At 38.6% G+C, this 19995-nt stretch overlaps 17 non-coding genes across 17 annotated transcripts; all 17 read right to left on the reverse strand.

The window, feature by feature from the left end:
- Positions 1-191: 191 nt before the first annotated feature.
- On the reverse strand, positions 192-265 carry Trnan-guu (transfer RNA asparagine (anticodon GUU)). Its single transcript has one exon. It is a non-coding gene; the product is annotated as a tRNA-Asn (tRNA).
- A 3229-nt stretch (positions 266-3494) lies between these two features.
- Trnan-guu (transfer RNA asparagine (anticodon GUU)) lies at positions 3495-3568 on the reverse strand. The gene has a single exon. It is a non-coding gene; the product is annotated as a tRNA-Asn (tRNA).
- Positions 3569-4148: 580 nt separating this feature from the next.
- Positions 4149-4222, reverse strand: Trnan-guu (transfer RNA asparagine (anticodon GUU)). The gene has a single exon. It is a non-coding gene; the product is annotated as a tRNA-Asn (tRNA).
- A 257-nt stretch (positions 4223-4479) lies between these two features.
- Trnan-guu (transfer RNA asparagine (anticodon GUU)) lies at positions 4480-4553 on the reverse strand. Its single transcript has one exon. It is a non-coding gene; the product is annotated as a tRNA-Asn (tRNA).
- A 253-nt stretch (positions 4554-4806) lies between these two features.
- Trnan-guu (transfer RNA asparagine (anticodon GUU)) lies at positions 4807-4880 on the reverse strand. The gene has a single exon. It is a non-coding gene; the product is annotated as a tRNA-Asn (tRNA).
- A 1904-nt stretch (positions 4881-6784) lies between these two features.
- Positions 6785-6858, reverse strand: Trnan-guu (transfer RNA asparagine (anticodon GUU)). The gene has a single exon. It is a non-coding gene; the product is annotated as a tRNA-Asn (tRNA).
- A 257-nt stretch (positions 6859-7115) lies between these two features.
- On the reverse strand, positions 7116-7189 carry Trnan-guu (transfer RNA asparagine (anticodon GUU)). Its single transcript has one exon. It is a non-coding gene; the product is annotated as a tRNA-Asn (tRNA).
- Positions 7190-10418: 3229 nt separating this feature from the next.
- Positions 10419-10492, reverse strand: Trnan-guu (transfer RNA asparagine (anticodon GUU)). The gene has a single exon. It is a non-coding gene; the product is annotated as a tRNA-Asn (tRNA).
- A 580-nt stretch (positions 10493-11072) lies between these two features.
- On the reverse strand, positions 11073-11146 carry Trnan-guu (transfer RNA asparagine (anticodon GUU)). The gene has a single exon. It is a non-coding gene; the product is annotated as a tRNA-Asn (tRNA).
- A 257-nt stretch (positions 11147-11403) lies between these two features.
- On the reverse strand, positions 11404-11477 carry Trnan-guu (transfer RNA asparagine (anticodon GUU)). Its single transcript has one exon. It is a non-coding gene; the product is annotated as a tRNA-Asn (tRNA).
- A 253-nt stretch (positions 11478-11730) lies between these two features.
- On the reverse strand, positions 11731-11804 carry Trnan-guu (transfer RNA asparagine (anticodon GUU)). The gene has a single exon. It is a non-coding gene; the product is annotated as a tRNA-Asn (tRNA).
- Positions 11805-15695: 3891 nt separating this feature from the next.
- On the reverse strand, positions 15696-15769 carry Trnan-guu (transfer RNA asparagine (anticodon GUU)). The gene has a single exon. It is a non-coding gene; the product is annotated as a tRNA-Asn (tRNA).
- Positions 15770-16688: 919 nt separating this feature from the next.
- Trnan-guu (transfer RNA asparagine (anticodon GUU)) lies at positions 16689-16762 on the reverse strand. Its single transcript has one exon. It is a non-coding gene; the product is annotated as a tRNA-Asn (tRNA).
- A 580-nt stretch (positions 16763-17342) lies between these two features.
- Trnan-guu (transfer RNA asparagine (anticodon GUU)) lies at positions 17343-17416 on the reverse strand. Its single transcript has one exon. It is a non-coding gene; the product is annotated as a tRNA-Asn (tRNA).
- Positions 17417-17673: 257 nt separating this feature from the next.
- On the reverse strand, positions 17674-17747 carry Trnan-guu (transfer RNA asparagine (anticodon GUU)). Its single transcript has one exon. It is a non-coding gene; the product is annotated as a tRNA-Asn (tRNA).
- Positions 17748-18004: 257 nt separating this feature from the next.
- Trnan-guu (transfer RNA asparagine (anticodon GUU)) lies at positions 18005-18078 on the reverse strand. Its single transcript has one exon. It is a non-coding gene; the product is annotated as a tRNA-Asn (tRNA).
- A 913-nt stretch (positions 18079-18991) lies between these two features.
- Positions 18992-19065, reverse strand: Trnan-guu (transfer RNA asparagine (anticodon GUU)). Its single transcript has one exon. It is a non-coding gene; the product is annotated as a tRNA-Asn (tRNA).
- Between the last annotated feature and the right edge of the window lie 930 nt (positions 19066-19995).

A 19995-nucleotide genomic window follows, 5' to 3' on the forward strand; every position in this document is an offset into this window, starting at 1 on the left:
ATTTCTATTAAAATTAAAAACAATCGTCAATGGCAGAAATTCAACTACCAACTGTTCGGTTAGCAAACGATCGTGCTACCGACAAGCGCCAAAAAAACGAGATGTCAGAATATATTTAATCTGTGAAATGAGCAATACTAAAATTTATTTTCAAGAGTTATCATAGTGACTGTGCCAAAGTTATAAGGGCTCATCCCTGGGTGGGCTTGAACCACCAACCTTTCGGTTAACAGCCGAACGCGCTAACCGATTGCGCCACAGAGACAAGATCTCAGACTATTTAATCTGTGAAACGAGCATGACCACAAATCATTTGCTGGTTTTTAATACTATTTCTATTAAAATTAAAAACAATCGTCAATGGCAGAAATTCAACTACCAACTGTTCGGTTACCAAACGATCGTGCTACCGACATGTGCCAAAAAGACTAAATGTCAGAATATATTTAATCGCTGAAACGAGCAACGCTAAAAATTAATTTCAAGACTTACAACAGTGCATGTACCAAAATTATAAGGACTCGTCCCTGGGTGGGCTTGAACCACCAACCTTTCGATTAACAGCCGAACGCACTAACCGATTGCACCACAGAGACAAGATATCAGACTATTTAATCTGTGAAACGAGCATGACAACAAGACATTTGCTGGTTTTTAATACTATTTCCATTAAAATTAAAAACAATCGTCAATGCCAGAAGTTCAACCGCCAACTGTTCGGTTACCAAACGATCGTGCTACCGACATGTGCCAAAAAGACGACATGTCAGAATATATTTAATCGTTGAAACAAGCAATGCTAAAAATTACTTTCAAGACTTACAATAGTGCATGTACCAAAATTATAAGGGCTCATCCCTGGGTAGGCTTGAACCACCAACCTTTCGGTTAACAGCCGAACGCACTCACCGATTGCACCACAGAGACAAGATATCAGACTATTTAATCTGTGAAACGAGCATGACAACAAATCATTTGCTGGTTTTTAATACTATTTCTATTAAAATTAAAAACAATCATCAATGCCAGAAGTTCAACCACCAACTGTTCGGTTACCAACCGAACGTGCTACCGCCATGCACCACAAAAATAACATGGCAGAATATATTTAATCTGTGAAATGAGCAACAATAAAATTTGTTTTCAAGAGTTTTCTTAGTGATTGTGCCAAAATTATAAGGGTTCATCCCTGGGTGGGCTTGAACCACCAACCTTTCGGTTAACAGCCGAACACGCTAACCGAATGCACCACAGAGACAAGATATCAAACTATTTAATCTGTGAAACGAGCATGACAACAAATCATTTGCTGGTTTTTAATACTGCTTCTATTAAAATTAAAAACAATCGTCAATAGCAGAAATTCAACTAACAGCTGTTCGGTTAGCAAACGATCGTGCTACCGACATGCGCCAAAAAGACGAGATGTCAGAATATATTTAATCGCTGAAACGAGCAACGCTAAAAATTATTTTCAAGACTTACAATAGTGCATGTACAAAAATTATAAGGACTCGTCCCTGGGTGGGCTTGAACCAGCACCTTTCGATTAACAGCCGAACGCACTAACCGATTGCACCACAGAGACAAGATATCAGACTATTTAATCTGTGAAACGAGCATGACAACAAGACATTTGCTGGTTTTAAATACTATTTCTATTAAAATTAAAAACAATCATCGATTCCAGAATTTCAACCACCAACTGTTCGGTCACCAACCGAACGTGCTACCGCCATGCACCCCAAAGATAACATGGCAGAATACCTAATCTGTTAAACGAGCATGACAAAGTTTTAATTTCAAGAGTTATAATACTGAGTGTGCCAAAATTATTAGGGCTCGTCACTGGGTGTGCTTGAACCACCAACTTTTCGATTAACAGCCGAATGCATTAACCGATTTAGTGACAGAGACATCATATCAGACGATTGAATCTGTGAAACGAGCGTGACAACAAATCATGTGCTGGTTTTTAATACTGCTTCTATTAAAATTAAAAACAATCGTTAATGGCGGAAATTCAACTACCAACTGTTCGGTTAGCAAACGATCGTGCTACCGACATGCGCCAAAAAGACGAGATGTCAGAATATATTTATTCTGTGAAATGAGCAATACTAAAATTTATTTTCAAGAGTTATCATAGTGACTGTGCCAAAATTATAAGGGCTCATCCCTGGGTGGGCTTGAACCACCAAGCTTTCGGTTAACAGCCGAACGCGCTAACCGATTGCGCCACAGAGACAAGATATCAGACTATTTAATCTGTGAAACGAGCGTGACAACAAATCATTTGCTGGTTTTTAATACTATTTCTATTAAAATTAAAAACAATCGTCAATGCCAGAATTTCAACCACCAACTGTTCGGTTACCAAACGATCGTGCTACCGACATGTGCCAAAAAGACTGTCAGAATATATTTAATCGTTGAAACGAGCAATGCTAAAAATTATTTTCAAGACTTACAATAGTGCATGTACGAAAATTATAAGGACTCGTCCCTGGGTGGGCTTGAACCACCAATCTTTCGGTTAACAGCCGAACGCGCTAACCGATTGCACCACAGAGACAAGATATCAGACTATTTAATCTGTGAAACGAGCGTGACAACAAATCATTTGCTGGTTTTTAATACTATTTCTATTAAAATTAAAAACAATCGTCAATGGCAGAAATTCAACTACCAACTGTTCGGTTAGTAAACGATCGTGCTACCGACAAGCGCCAAAAAAACGAGATGTCAGAATATATTTAATCTGTGGAATGAGCAATACTAAAATTTATTTTCAAGAGTTATCATAGTGACTGTGCCAAAATTATAAGGGCTCATCCCTGGGTGGGCTTGAACCACCAACCTTTAGGTTAACAGCCGAACGCGCTAACCGATTGCACCACCGAGACAAGATATCAGACTATTTAATCTGTGAAACGAGCATGACAACAAATCATTTGCTGGTTTTTAATACTGCTTCTATTAAAATTAAAAACAATCGTCAATAGCAGAAATTCAACTACCAGCTGTTCGGTTAGCAAACGATCGTGCTACCGACATGCGCCAAAAAGACGAGATGTCAGAATATATTTAATCGCTGAAACGAGCAACGCTAAAAATTATTTTCAAAACTTACAATAGTGCATGTACCAAAATTATAAGGACTCGTCCCTGGGTGGGCTTGAACCACCAACCTTTCGATTAAAAGCCGAACGCACTAACCGATTGCACCACAGAGACAAGATATCAGACTATTTAATCTGTGAAACGAGCATGACCACAAATCATTTGCTGGTTTTTAATACTTTTTCTATTAAAATTAAAAACAATCGTCAATGGCAGAAATTCAACTACCAACTGTTCGGTTAGCAAACGATCGTGCTACCGACAAGCGCCAAAAAAACGAGATGTCAGAATATATTTAATCTGTGAAATGAGCAATACTAGAATTTATTTTCAAGAGTTATCATAGTGACTGTGCCAAAATTATAAGTGCTCGTCCCTGGGTGGGCTTGAACCACCAACCTTTCGGTTAACAGCCGAACGCGCTAACCGATTGCGCCACAGAGACAAGATATCAGACTATTTAATCTGTTAAACGAGCGTGACAACAAAGCATTTGCTGGTTTTTAATACTATTTCTATTAAAATTAAAAACAATCGTCAATGCCAGAAGTTCAACCACCAACTGTTCGGTTACCAAACGATCGTGCTACCGACATGTGCCAAAAAGACTGTCAGAATATATTTAATCGTTGAAACGAGCAATGCTAAAAATTATTTTCAAGACTTACAATAGTGCATGTACGAAAATTATAAGGACTCGTCCCTGGGTGGGCTTGAACCACCAACCTTTCGGTTAACAGCCGAACGCGCTAACCGATTGCACCACAGAGACAAGATATCAGACTATTTAATCTGTGAAACGAGCATGACAACAAATCATTTGCTGGTTTTTAATACTATTTCTATTAAAATTAAAAACAATCGTCAATGCCAGAATTTCGACCACCAACTGTTCGGTTACCAAACGATCGTGCTACCGACATGTGCCATAAAGACTGTCAGAATATATTTAATCGTTGAAACGAGCAATGCTAAAAATTATTTTCAAGACTTACAATAGTGCATGTACAAAAATTATAAGGACTCGTCCCTGGGTGGGCTTGAACCACCAATCTTTCGGTTAACAGCCGAACGCGCTAACCGATTGCGCCACAGAGACAAGATATCAGACTATTTAATCTGTGAAACGAGCGTGACAACAAATCATTTGCTGGTTTTTAATACTATTTCTATTAAAATTAAAAACAATCGTCAATGGCAGAAATTCAACTACCAACTGTTCGGTTAGCAAACGATCGTGCTACCGACAAGCGCCAAAAAAACGAGATGTCAGAATATATTTAATCTGTGAAATGAGCAATACTAAAATTTATTTTCAAGAGTTATCATAGTGACTGTGCCAAAATTATAAGGGCTCATCCCTGGGTGGGCTTGAACCACCAACCTTTCGGTTAACAGCCGAACGCGCTAACCGATTGCGCCACAGAGACAAGATATCAGACTATTTAATCTGTGAAACGAGCATGACAACAAATCATTTGCTGGTTTTTAATACTATTTCCACTAAAATTAAAAACAATCGTCAATGCCAGAAGTTCAACCACCAACTGTTCGGTTACCAAACGATCGTGCTACCGACATGTGCCAAAAAGACTGTCAGAATATATTTAATCGTTGAAACGAGCAATGCTAAAAATTGTTTTCAAGACTTATAATAGTGCATGTGCGAAAATTATAAGGACTCGTCCCTGGGTGGGCTTGAACCACCAATCTTTCGGTTAACAGCCGAACGCGCTAACCGATTGCGCCACAGAGACAAGATATCAGACTATTTAATCTGTGAAACGAGCGTGACAACAAATCATTTGCTGGTTTTTAATACTATTTCTATTAAAATTAAAAACAATCGTCAATGCCAGAAGTTCAACCACCAACTGTTCGGTTACCAAACGATCGTGCTACCGACATGTGCCAAAAAGACGACATGTCAGAATATATTTAATCGTTGAAACAAGCAATGCTAAAAATTATTTTCAAGACTTACAATAGTGCATGTACCAAAATTATAAGGGCTCATCCCTGGGTAGGCTTGAACCACCAACCTTTCGGTTAACAGCCGAACGCACTAACCGATTGCACCACAGAGACAAGATATCAGACTATTTAATCTGTGAAACGAGCATGACAACAAATCATTTGCTGGTTTTTAATACTATTTCCATTAAAATTAAAGACAATCATCAATGCCAGAAGTTCAACCACCAACTGTTCGGTTACCAACCGAACGTGCTACCGCCATGTGCCAAAAAGACGACATGTCAGAATATATTTAATCGTTGAAACAAGCAATGCTAAAAATTATTTTCAAGACTTACAATAGTGCATGTACCAAAATTATAAGGGCTCATCCCTGGGTGGGCTTGAACCACCAACCTTTCGGTTAACAGCCGAACACGCTAACCGAATGCACCACAGAGACAAGATATCAGACTATTTAATCTGTGAAACGAGCATGACAACAAATCATTTGCTGGTTTTTAATACTGCTTCTATTAAAATTAAAAACAATCATCAATAGCAGAAATTCAACTACCACCTGTTCGGTTACCAACCGAACGTGCTACCGCCATGCACCACAAAGATAACATGGCAGAATATATTTAATCTGTGAAATGAGCAACACTAAAAATTATTTTCAAGAGTTTTCTTAGTGATTGTGCCAAAATTATAAGGGCGCATCCCTGGGTGGGCTTGAACCACCAACCTTTAGGTTAACAGCCGAACGCGCTAACCGATTGCACCACCGAGACAAGATATCAGACTATTTAATCTGTGAAACGAGCATGACAACAAATCATTTGCTGGTTTTTAATACTGCTTCTATTAAAATTAAAAACAATCGTCAATAGCAGAAATTCAACTACCAGCTGTTCGGTTAGCAAACGATCGTGCTACCGACATGCGCCAAAAAGACGAGATGTCAGAATATATTTAATCGCTGAAACGAGCAACGCTAAAAATTATTTTCAAGACTTACAATAGTGCATGTACCAAAATTATAAGGACTCGTCCCTGGGTGGGCTTGAACCACCAACCTTTCGATTAAAAGCCGAACGCGCTAACCGATTGCACCACAGAGACAAGATATCAGACTATTTAATCTGTGAAACGAGCATGACCACAAATCATTTGCTGGTTTTTAATACTTTTTCTATCAAAATTAAAAACAATCGTCAATGCCAGAAGTTCAACCACCAACTGTTCGGTTACCAAACGATCGTGCTACCGACATGTGCCAAAAAGACTGTCAGAATATATTTAATCGTTGAAACGAGCAATGCTAAAAATTATTTTCAAGACTTACAATAGTGCATGTACGAAAATTATAAGGACTCGTCCCTGGGTGGGCTTGAACCACCAACCTTTCGGTTAACAGCCGAACGCGCTAACCGATTGCACCACAGAGACAAGATATCAGACTATTTAATCTGTGAAACGAGCATGACAACAAATCATTTGCTGGTTTTTAATACTATTTCTATTAAAATTAAAAACAATCGTCAATGCCAGAATTTCGACCACCAACTGTTCGGTTACCAAACGATCGTGCTACCGACATGTGCCATAAAGACTGTCAGAATATATTTAATCGTTGAAACGAGCAATGCTAAAAATTATTTTCAAGACTTACAATAGTGCATGTACAAAAATTATAAGGACTCGTCCCTGGGTGGGCTTGAACCACCAATCTTTCGGTTAACAGCCGAACGCGCTAACCGATTGCGCCACAGAGACAAGATATCAGACTATTTAATCTGTGAAACGAGCGTGACAACAAATCATTTGCTGGTTTTTAATACTATTTCTATTAAAATTAAAAACAATCGTCAATGGCAGAAATTCAACTACCAACTGTTCGGTTAGCAAACGATCGTGCTACCGACAAGCGCCAAAAAAACGAGATGTCAGAATATATTTAATCTGTGAAATGAGCAATACTAAAATTTATTTTCAAGAGTTATCATAGTGACTGTGCCAAAGTTATAAGGGCTCATCCCTGGGTGGGCTTGAACCACCAACCTTTCGGTTAACAGCCGAACGCGCTAACCGATTGCGCCACAGAGACAAGATCTCAGACTATTTAATCTGTGAAACGAGCATGACCACAAATCATTTGCTGGTTTTTAATACTATTTCTATTAAAATTAAAAACAATCGTCAATGGCAGAAATTCAACTACCAACTGTTCGGTTACCAAACGATCGTGCTACCGACATGTGCCAAAAAGACTAAATGTCAGAATATATTTAATCGCTGAAACGAGCAACGCTAAAAATTAATTTCAAGACTTACAACAGTGCATGTACCAAAATTATAAGGACTCGTCCCTGGGTGGGCTTGAACCACCAACCTTTCGATTAACAGCCGAACGCACTAACCGATTGCACCACAGAGACAAGATATCAGACTATTTAATCTGTGAAACGAGCATGACAACAAGACATTTGCTGGTTTTTAATACTATTTCCATTAAAATTAAAAACAATCGTCAATGCCAGAAGTTCAACCGCCAACTGTTCGGTTACCAAACGATCGTGCTACCGACATGTGCCAAAAAGACGACATGTCAGAATATATTTAATCGTTGAAACAAGCAATGCTAAAAATTACTTTCAAGACTTACAATAGTGCATGTACCAAAATTATAAGGGCTCATCCCTGGGTAGGCTTGAACCACCAACCTTTCGGTTAACAGCCGAACGCACTCACCGATTGCACCACAGAGACAAGATATCAGACTATTTAATCTGTGAAACGAGCATGACAACAAATCATTTGCTGGTTTTTAATACTATTTCTATTAAAATTAAAAACAATCATCAATGCCAGAAGTTCAACCACCAACTGTTCGGTTACCAACCGAACGTGCTACCGCCATGCACCACAAAAATAACATGGCAGAATATATTTAATCTGTGAAATGAGCAACAATAAAATTTGTTTTCAAGAGTTTTCTTAGTGATTGTGCCAAAATTATAAGGGTTCATCCCTGGGTGGGCTTGAACCACCAACCTTTCGGTTAACAGCCGAACACGCTAACCGAATGCACCACAGAGACAAGATATCAAACTATTTAATCTGTGAAACGAGCATGACAACAAATCATTTGCTGGTTTTTAATACTGCTTCTATTAAAATTAAAAACAATCGTCAATAGCAGAAATTCAACTAACAGCTGTTCGGTTAGCAAACGATCGTGCTACCGACATGCGCCAAAAAGACGAGATGTCAGAATATATTTAATCGCTGAAACGAGCAACGCTAAAAATTATTTTCAAGACTTACAATAGTGCATGTACAAAAATTATAAGGACTCGTCCCTGGGTGGGCTTGAACCAGCACCTTTCGATTAACAGCCGAACGCACTAACCGATTGCACCACAGAGACAAGATATCAGACTATTTAATCTGTGAAACGAGCATGACAACAAGACATTTGCTGGTTTTAAATACTATTTCTATTAAAATTAAAAACAATCATCGATTCCAGAATTTCAACCACCAACTGTTCGGTCACCAACCGAACGTGCTACCGCCATGCACCCCAAAGATAACATGGCAGAATACCTAATCTGTTAAACGAGCATGACAAAGTTTTAATTTCAAGAGTTATAATACTGAGTGTGCCAAAATTATTAGGGCTCGTCACTGGGTGTGCTTGAACCACCAACTTTTCGATTAACAGCCGAATGCATTAACCGATTTAGTGACAGAGACATCATATCAGACGATTGAATCTGTGAAACGAGCGTGACAACAAATCATGTGCTGGTTTTTAATACTGCTTCTATTAAAATTAAAAACAATCGTTAATGGCGGAAATTCAACTACCAACTGTTCGGTTAGCAAACGATCGTGCTACCGACATGCGCCAAAAAGACGAGATGTCAGAATATATTTATTCTGTGAAATGAGCAATACTAAAATTTATTTTCAAGAGTTATCATAGTGACTGTGCCAAAATTATAAGGGCTCATCCCTGGGTGGGCTTGAACCACCAAGCTTTCGGTTAACAGCCGAACGCGCTAACCGATTGCGCCACAGAGACAAGATATCAGACTATTTAATCTGTGAAACGAGCGTGACAACAAATCATTTGCTGGTTTTTAATACTATTTCTATTAAAATTAAAAACAATCGTCAATGCCAGAATTTCAACCACCAACTGTTCGGTTACCAAACGATCGTGCTACCGACATGTGCCAAAAAGACTGTCAGAATATATTTAATCGTTGAAACGAGCAATGCTAAAAATTATTTTCAAGACTTACAATAGTGCATGTACGAAAATTATAAGGACTCGTCCCTGGGTGGGCTTGAACCACCAATCTTTCGGTTAACAGCCGAACGCGCTAACCGATTGCACCACAGAGACAAGATATCAGACTATTTAATCTGTGAAACGAGCGTGACAACAAATCATTTGCTGGTTTTTAATACTATTTCTATTAAAATTAAAAACAATCGTCAATGGCAGAAATTCAACTACCAACTGTTCGGTTAGCAAACGATCGTGCTACCGACAAGCGCCAAAAAAACGAGATGTCAGAATATATTTAATCTGTGGAATGAGCAATACTAAAATTTATTTTCAAGAGTTATCATAGTGACTGTGCCAAAATTATAAGGGCTCATCCCTGGGTGGGCTTGAACCACCAACCTTTAGGTTAACAGCCGAACGCGCTAACCGATTGCACCACCGAGACAAGATATCAGACTATTTAATCTGTGAAACGAGCATGACAACAAATCATTTGCTGGTTTTTAATACTGCTTCTATTAAAATTAAAAACAATCGTCAATAGCAGAAATTCAACTACCAGCTGTTCGGTTAGCAAACGATCGTGCTACCGACATGCGCCAAAAAGACGAGATGTCAGAATATATTTAATCGCTGAAACGAGCAACGCTAAAAATTATTTTCAAAACTTACAATAGTGCATGTACCAAAATTATAAGGACTCGTCCCTGGGTGGGCTTGAACCACCAACCTTTCGATTAAAAGCCGAACGCACTAACCGATTGCACCACAGAGACAAGATATCAGACTATTTAATCTGTGAAACGAGCATGACCACAAATCATTTGCTGGTTTTTAATACTTTTTCTATTAAAATTAAAAACAATCGTCAATGGCAGAAATTCAACTACCAACTGTTCGGTTAGCAAACGATCGTGCTACCGACAAGCGCCAAAAAAACGAGATGTCAGAATATATTTAATCTGTGAAATGAGCAATACTAGAATTTATTTTCAAGAGTTATCATAGTGACTGTGCCAAAATTATAAGTGCTCGTCCCTGGGTGGGCTTGAACCACCAACCTTTCGGTTAACAGCCGAACGCGCTAACCGATTGCGCCACAGAGACAAGATATCAGACTATTTAATCTGTTAAACGAGCGTGACAACAAAGCATTTGCTGGTTTTTAATACTATTTCTATTAAAATTAAAAACAATCGTCAATGCCAGAAGTTCAACCACCAACTGTTCGGTTACCAAACGATCGTGCTACCGACATGTGCCAAAAAGACTGTCAGAATATATTTAATCGTTGAAACGAGCAATGCTAAAAATTATTTTCAAGACTTACAATAGTGCATGTACGAAAATTATAAGGACTCGTCCCTGGGTGGGCTTGAACCACCAACCTTTCGGTTAACAGCCGAACGCGCTAACCGATTGCACCACAGAGACAAGATATCAGACTATTTAATCTGTGAAACGAGCATGACAACAAATCATTTGCTGGTTTTTAATACTATTTCTATTAAAATTAAAAACAATCGTCAATGCCAGAATTTCGACCACCAACTGTTCGGTTACCAAACGATCGTGCTACCGACATGTGCCATAAAGACTGTCAGAATATATTTAATCGTTGAAACGAGCAATGCTAAAAATTATTTTCAAGACTTACAATAGTGCATGTACAAAAATTATAAGGACTCGTCCCTGGGTGGGCTTGAACCACCAATCTTTCGGTTAACAGCCGAACGCGCTAACCGATTGCGCCACAGAGACAAGATATCAGACTATTTAATCTGTGAAACGAGCGTGACAACAAATCATTTGCTGGTTTTTAATACTATTTCTATTAAAATTAAAAACAATCGTCAATGGCAGAAATTCAACTACCAACTGTTCGGTTAGCAAACGATCGTGCTACCGACAAGCGCCAAAAAAACGAGATGTCAGAATATATTTAATCTGTGAAATGAGCAATACTAAAATTTATTTTCAAGAGTTATCATAGTGACTGTGCCAAAATTATAAGGGCTCATCCCTGGGTGGGCTTGAACCACCAACCTTTCGGTTAACAGCCGAACGCGCTAACCGATTGCGCCACAGAGACAAGATATCAGACTATTTAATCTGTGAAACGAGCATGACAACAAATCATTTGCTGGTTTTTAATACTATTTCCACTAAAATTAAAAACAATCGTCAATGCCAGAAGTTCAACCACCAACTGTTCGGTTACCAAACGATCGTGCTACCGACATGTGCCAAAAAGACTGTCAGAATATATTTAATCGTTGAAACGAGCAATGCTAAAAATTGTTTTCAAGACTTATAATAGTGCATGTGCGAAAATTATAAGGACTCGTCCCTGGGTGGGCTTGAACCACCAATCTTTCGGTTAACAGCCGAACGCGCTAACCGATTGCGCCACAGAGACAAGATATCAGACTATTTAATCTGTGAAACGAGCGTGACAACAAATCATTTGCTGGTTTTTAATACTATTTCTATTAAAATTAAAAACAATCGTCAATGCCAGAAGTTCAACCACCAACTGTTCGGTTACCAAACGATCGTGCTACCGACATGTGCCAAAAAGACGACATGTCAGAATATATTTAATCGTTGAAACAAGCAATGCTAAAAATTATTTTCAAGACTTACAATAGTGCATGTACCAAAATTATAAGGGCTCATCCCTGGGTAGGCTTGAACCACCAACCTTTCGGTTAACAGCCGAACGCACTAACCGATTGCACCACAGAGACAAGATATCAGACTATTTAATCTGTGAAACGAGCATGACAACAAATCATTTGCTGGTTTTTAATACTATTTCCATTAAAATTAAAGACAATCATCAATGCCAGAAGTTCAACCACCAACTGTTCGGTTACCAACCGAACGTGCTACCGCCATGTGCCAAAAAGACGACATGTCAGAATATATTTAATCGTTGAAACAAGCAATGCTAAAAATTATTTTCAAGACTTACAATAGTGCATGTACCAAAATTATAAGGGCTCATCCCTGGGTGGGCTTGAACCACCAACCTTTCGGTTAACAGCCGAACACGCTAACCGAATGCACCACAGAGACAAGATATCAGACTATTTAATCTGTGAAACGAGCATGACAACAAATCATTTGCTGGTTTTTAATACTGCTTCTATTAAAATTAAAAACAATCATCAATAGCAGAAATTCAACTACCACCTGTTCGGTTACCAACCGAACGTGCTACCGCCATGCACCACAAAGATAACATGGCAGAATATATTTAATCTGTGAAATGAGCAACACTAAAAATTATTTTCAAGAGTTTTCTTAGTGATTGTGCCAAAATTATAAGGGCGCATCCCTGGGTGGGCTTGAACCACCAACCTTTAGGTTAACAGCCGAACGCGCTAACCGATTGCACCACCGAGACAAGATATCAGACTATTTAATCTGTGAAACGAGCATGACAACAAATCATTTGCTGGTTTTTAATACTGCTTCTATTAAAATTAAAAACAATCGTCAATAGCAGAAATTCAACTACCAGCTGTTCGGTTAGCAAACGATCGTGCTACCGACATGCGCCAAAAAGACGAGATGTCAGAATATATTTAATCGCTGAAACGAGCAACGCTAAAAATTATTTTCAAGACTTACAATAGTGCATGTACCAAAATTATAAGGACTCGTCCCTGGGTGGGCTTGAACCACCAACCTTTCGATTAAAAGCCGAACGCGCTAACCGATTGCACCACAGAGACAAGATATCAGACTATTTAATCTGTGAAACGAGCATGACCACAAATCATTTGCTGGTTTTTAATACTTTTTCTATCAAAATTAAAAACAATCGTCAATGGCAGAAATTCCACTACCAACTGTTCGGTTAGCAAACGATCGTGCTACCGACAAGCGCCAAAAAAACGAGATGTCAGAATATATTTAATCTGTGAAATGAGCAATACTAGAATTTATTTTCAAGAGTTATCATAGTGACTGTGCCAAAATTATAAGTGCTCGTCCCTGGGTGGGCTTGAACCACCAACCTTTCGGTTAACAGCCGAACGCACTAACCGATTGCGCCACAGAGACAAGATATCAGACTATTTAATCTGTTAAACGAGCGTGACAACAAAGCATTTGCTGGTTTTTAATACTATTTCTATTAAAATTAAAAACAATCATCAATGCCAGAAGTTCAACCACCAACTGTTCGGTTACCAAACGATCGTGCTACCGACATGTGCCAAAAAGACTAAATGTCAGAATATATTTAATCGCTGAAACGAGCAACGCTAAAAATTAATTTCAAGACTTACAACAGTGCATGTACCAAAATTATAAGGACTCGTCCCTGGGTGGGCTTGAACCACCAACCTTTCGATTAACAGCCGAACGCACTAACCGATTGCACCACAGAGACAAGATATCAGACTATTTAATCTGTGAAACGAGCATGACAACAAGACATTTGCTGGTTTTTAATACTATTTCCATTAAAATTAAAAACAATCGTCAATGCCAGAAGTTCAACCGCCAACTGTTCGGTTACCAAACGATCGTGCTACCGACATGTGCCAAAAAGACGACATGTCAGAATATATTTAATCGTTGAAACAAGCAATGCTAAAAATTACTTTCAAGACTTACAATAGTGCATGTACCAAAATTATAAGTGCTCATCCCTGGGTAGGCTTGAACCACCAACCTTTCGGTTAACAGCCGAACGCACTCACCGATTGCACCACAGAGACAAGATATCAGACTATTTAATCTGTGAAACGAGCATGACAACAAATCATTTGCTGGTTTTTAATACTATTTCTATTAAAATTAAAAACAATCATCAATGCCAGAAGTTCAACCACCAACTGTTCGGTTACCAACCGAACGTGCTACCGCCATGCACCACAAAAATAACATGGCAGAATATATTTAATCTGTGAAATGAGCAACAATAAAATTTGTTTTCAAGAGTTTTCTTAGTGATTGTGCCAAAATTATAAGGGTTCATCCCTGGGTGGGCTTGAACCACCAACCTTTCGGTTAACAGCCGAACACGCTAACCGAATGCACCACAGAGACAAGATATCAAACTATTTAATCTGTGAAACGAGCATGACAACAAATCATTTGCTGGTTTTTAATACTGCTTCTATTAAAATTAAAAACAATCGTCAATAGCAGAAATTCAACTACCAGCTGTTCGGTTAGCAAACGATCGTGCTACCGACATGCGCCAAAAAGACAAGATGTCAGAATATATTTAATCGCTGAAACGAGCAACGCTAAAAATTATTTTCAAGACTTACAATAGTGCATGTACAAAAATTATAAGGACTCGTCCCTGGGTGGGCTTGAACCAGCACCTTTCGATTAACAGCCGAACGCACTAACCGATTGCACCACAGAGACAAGATATCAGACTATTTAATCTGTGAAACGAGCATGACAACAAGACATTTGCTGGTTTTAAATACTATTTCTATTAAAATTAAAAACAATCATCGATTCCAGAATTTCAACCACCAACTGTTCGGTCACCAACTGAACGTGCTACCGCCATGCACCCCAAAGATAACATGGCAGAATACCTAATCTGTTAAACGAGCATGACAAAGTTTTAATTTCAAGAGTTATAATACTGAGTGTGCCAAAATTATTAGGGCTCGTCACTGGGTGTGCTTGAACCACCAACTTTTCGATTAACAGCCGAATGCATTAACCGATTTAGTGACAGAGACATCATATCAGACGATTGAATCTGTGAAACGAGCGTGACAACAAATCATGTGCTGGTTTTTAATACTGCTTCTATTAAAATTGAAAACAATCGTTAATGGCGGAAATTCAACTACCAACTGTTCGGTTAGCAAACGATCGTGCTACCGACATGCGCCAAAAAGACGAGATGTCAGAATATATTTATTCTGTGAAATGAGCAATACTAAAATTTATTTTCAAGAGTTATCATAGTGACTGTGCCAAAATTATAAGGGCTCATCCCTGGGTGGGCTTGAACCACCAAGCTTTCGGTTAACAGCCGAACGCGCTAACCGATTGCGCCACAGAGACAAGATATCAGACTATTTAATCTGTGAAACGAGCGTGACAACAAATCATTTGCTGGTTTTTAATACTATTTCTATTAAAATTAAAAACAATCGTCAATGCCAGAATTTCAACCACCAACTGTTCGGTTACCAAACGATCGTGCTACCGACATGTGCCAAAAAGACTGTCAGAATATATTTAATCGTTGAAACGAGCAATGCTAAAAATTATTTTCAAGACTTACAATAGTGCATGTACGAAAATTATAAGGACTCGTCCCTGGGTGGGCTTGAACCACCAATCTTTCGGTTAACAGCCGAACGCGCTAACCGATTGCGCCACAGAGACAAGATATCAGACTATTTAATCTGTGAAACGAGCGTGACAACAAATCATTTGCTGGTTTTTAATACTATTTCTATTAAAATTAAAAACAATCGTCAATGGCAGAAATTCTACTACCAACTGTTCGGTTAGCAAACGATCGTGCTACCGACAAGCGCCAAAAAAACGAGATGTCAGAATATATTTAATCTGTGGAATGAGCAATACTAAAATTTATTTTCAAGAGTTATCATAGTGACTGTGCCAAAATTATAAGGGCTCATCCCTGGGTGGGCTTGAACCACCAACCTTTAGGTTAACAGCCGAACGCGCTAACCGATTGCACCACCGAGACAAGATATCAGACTATTTAATCTGTGAAACGAGCATGACAACAAATCATTTGCTGGTTTTTAATACTGCTTCTATTAAAATTAAAAACAATCGTCAATAGCAGAAATTCAACTACCAGCTGTTCGGTTAGCAAACGATCGTGCTACCGACATGCGCCAAAAAGACGAGATGTCAGAATATATTTAATCGCTGAAACGAGCAACGCTAAAAATTATTTTCAAGACTTACAATAGTGCATGTACCAAAATTATAAGGACTCGTCCCTGGGTGGGCTTGAACCACCAACCTTTCGATTAAAAGCCGAACGCACTAACCGATTGCACCACAGAGACAAGATATCAGACTATTTAATCTGTGAAACGAGCATGACCACAAATCATTTGCTGGTTTTTAATACTTTTTCTATTAAAATTAAAAACAATCGTCAATGGCAGAAATTCAACTACCAACTGTTCGGTTAGCAAACGATCGTGCTACCGACAAGCGCCAAAAAAACGAGATGTCAGAATATATTTAATCTGTGAAATGAGCAATACTAGAATTTATTTTCAAGAGTTATCATAGTGACTGTGCCAAAATTATAAGTGCTCGTCCCTGGGTGGGCTTGAACCACCAACCTTTCGGTTAACAGCCGAACGCGCTAACCGATTGCGCCACAGAGACAAGATATCAGACTATTTAATCTGTTAAACGAGCGTGACAACAAAGCATTTGCTGGTTTTTAATACTATTTCTATTAAAATTAAAAACAATCGTCAATGCCAGAAGTTCAACCACCAACTGTTCGGTTACCAAACGATCGTGCTACCGACATGTGCCAAAGAGACTGTCAGAATATATTTAATCGTTGAAACGAGCAATGCTAAAAATTATTTTCAAGACTTACAATAGTGCATGTACGAAAATTATAAGGACTCGTCCCTGGGTGGGCTTGAACCACCAACCTTTCGGTTAACAGCCGAACGCGCTAACCGATTGCACCACAGAGACAAGATATCAGACTATTTAATCTGTGAAACGAGCATGACAACAAATCATTTGCTGGTTTTTAATACTATTTCTATTAAAATTAAAAACAATCGTCAATGCCAGAATTTCGACCACCAACTGTTCGGTTACCAAACGATCGTGCTACCGACATGTGCCAAAAAGACTGTCAGAATATATTTAATCGTTGAAACGAGCAATGCTAAAAATTATTTTCAAGACTTACAATAGTGCATGTACGAAAATTATAAGGACTCGTCCCTGGGTGGGCTTGAACCACCAATCTTTCGGTTAACAGCCGAACGCGCTAACCGATTGCGCCACAGAGACAAGATATCAGACTATTTAATCTGTGAAACGAGCGTGACAACAAATCATTTGCTGGTTTTTAATACTATTTCTATTAAAATTAAAAACAATCGTCAATGGCAGAAATTCAACTACCAACTGTTCGGTTAGCAAACGATCGTGCTACCGACAAGCGCCAAAAAAACGAGATGTCAGAATATATTTAATCTGTGAAATGAGCAATACTAAAATTTATTTTCAAGAGTTATCATAGTGACTGTGCCAAAATTATAAGGGCTCATCCCTGGGTGGGCTTGAACCACCAACCTTTCGGTTAACAGCCGAACGCGCTAACCGATTGCGCCACAGAGACAAGATCTCAGACTATTTAATCTGTGAAACGAGCATGACCACAAATCATTTGCTGGTTTTTAATACTATTTCTATTAAAATTAAAAACAATCGTCAATGGCAGAAATTCAACTACCAACTGTTCGGTTAGCAAACGATCGTGCTACCGACAAGCGCCAAAAAAACGAGATGTCAGAATATATTTAATCTGTGAAATGAGCAATACTAGAATTTATTTTCAAGAGTTATCATAGTGACTGTGCCAAAATTATAAGTGCTCGTCCCTGGGTGGGCTTGAACCACCAACCTTTCGGTTAACAGCCGAACGCGCTAACCGATTGCGCCACAGAGACAAGATATCAGACTATTTAATCTGTGAAACGAGCATGACAACAAGACATTTGCTGGTTTTAAATACTATTTCTATTAAAATTAAAAACAATCATCAATTCCAGAATTTCAACCACCAACTGTTCGGTCACCAACCGAACGTGCTACCGCCATGCACCCAAAAGATAACATGGCAGAATACCTAATCTGTTAAACGAGCATGACAAAGTTTTAATTTCAAGAGTTATAATACTGACTGCGCCAAAATTATTAGGGCTCGTCACTGGGTGTGCTTGAACCACCAACTTTTCGATTAACAGCCGAATGCATTAACCGATTTAGTGACAGAGACATCATATCAGACGATTGAATCTGTGAAACGAGCATGACAACAAATCATGTGCTGGTTTTTAATACTGCTTCTATTAAAATTAAAAACAATCGTCAATGGCGGAAATTCAACTACCAACTGTTCGGTTAGCAAACGATCGTGCTACCGACATTCGCCAAAAAGACGAGATGTCAGAATATATTTATTCTGTGAAATGAGCAATACTAAAATTTATTTTCAAGAGTTATCATAGTGACTGTGCCAAAATTATAAGGGCTCATCCCTGGGTGGGCTTGAACCACCAACCTTTCGGTTAACAGCCGAACGCGCTAACCGATTGCACCACAGAGACAAGATATCAGACTATTTAATCTGTGAAACGAGCATGACAACAAATCATTTGCTGGTTTTTAATACTATTTCCACTAAAATTAAAAACAATCGTCAATGCCAGAAGTTCAACCACCAACTGTTCGGTTACCAAACGATCGTGCTACCGACATGTGCCAAAAAGACTGTCAGAATATATTTAATCGTTGAAACGAGCAATGCTAAAAATTGTTTTCAAGACTTACAATAGTGCATGTGCGAAAATTATAAGGACTCGTCCCTGGGTGGGCTTGAACCACCAATCTTTCGGTTAACAGCCGAACGCGCTAACCGATTGCGCCACAGAGACAAGATATCAGACTATTTAATCTGTGAAACGAGCGTGACAACAAATCATTTGCTGGTTTTTAATACTATTTCTATTAAAATTAAAAACAATCGTCAATGCCAGAAGTTCAACCACCAACTGTTCGGTTACCAAACGATCGTGCTACCGACATGTGCCAAAAAGACGACATGTCAGAATATATTTAATCGTTGAAACAAGCAATGCTAAAAATTATTTTCAAGACTTACAATAGTGCATGTACCAAAATTATAAGGGCTCATCCCTGGGTAGGCTTGAACCACCAACCTTTCGGTTAACAGCCGAACGCACTAACCGATTGCCCCACAGAGACAAGATATCAGACTATTTAATCTGTGAAACGAGCATGACAACAAATCATTTGCTGGTTTTTAATACTATTTCCATTAAAATTAAAAACAATCATCAATGCCAGAAGTTCAACCACCAACTGTTCGGTTACCAACCGAACGTGCTACCGCCATGCACCACAAAGATAACATGGCAGAATATATTTAATCTGTGAATTGAGCAACACTAAAATTTATTTTCAAGAGTTTTCTTAGTGATTGTGCCAAAATTATAAGGGCTCATCCCTGGGTGGGCTTGAACCACCAACCTTTCGGTTAACAGCCGAACACGCTAACCGAATGCACCACAGAGACAAGATATCAGACTATTTAATCTGTGAAACGAGCATGACAACAAATCATTTGCTGGTTTTTAATACTGCTTCTATTAAAATTAAAAACAATCATCAATAGCAGAAATTCAACTACCACCTGTTCGGTTACCAACCGAACGTGCTACCGCCATGCACCACAAAGATAACATGGCAGAATATATTTAATCTGTGAAATGAGCAACACTAAAAATTATTTTCAAGAGTTTTCTTAGTGATTGTGCCAAAATTATAAGGGCGCATCCCTGGGT

The sequence above is a fragment of the Watersipora subatra genome, chromosome 8, assembly GCF_963576615.1.
Source record: "Watersipora subatra chromosome 8, tzWatSuba1.1, whole genome shotgun sequence".
Taxonomy (NCBI): domain Eukaryota; kingdom Metazoa; phylum Bryozoa; class Gymnolaemata; order Cheilostomatida; family Watersiporidae; genus Watersipora; species Watersipora subatra.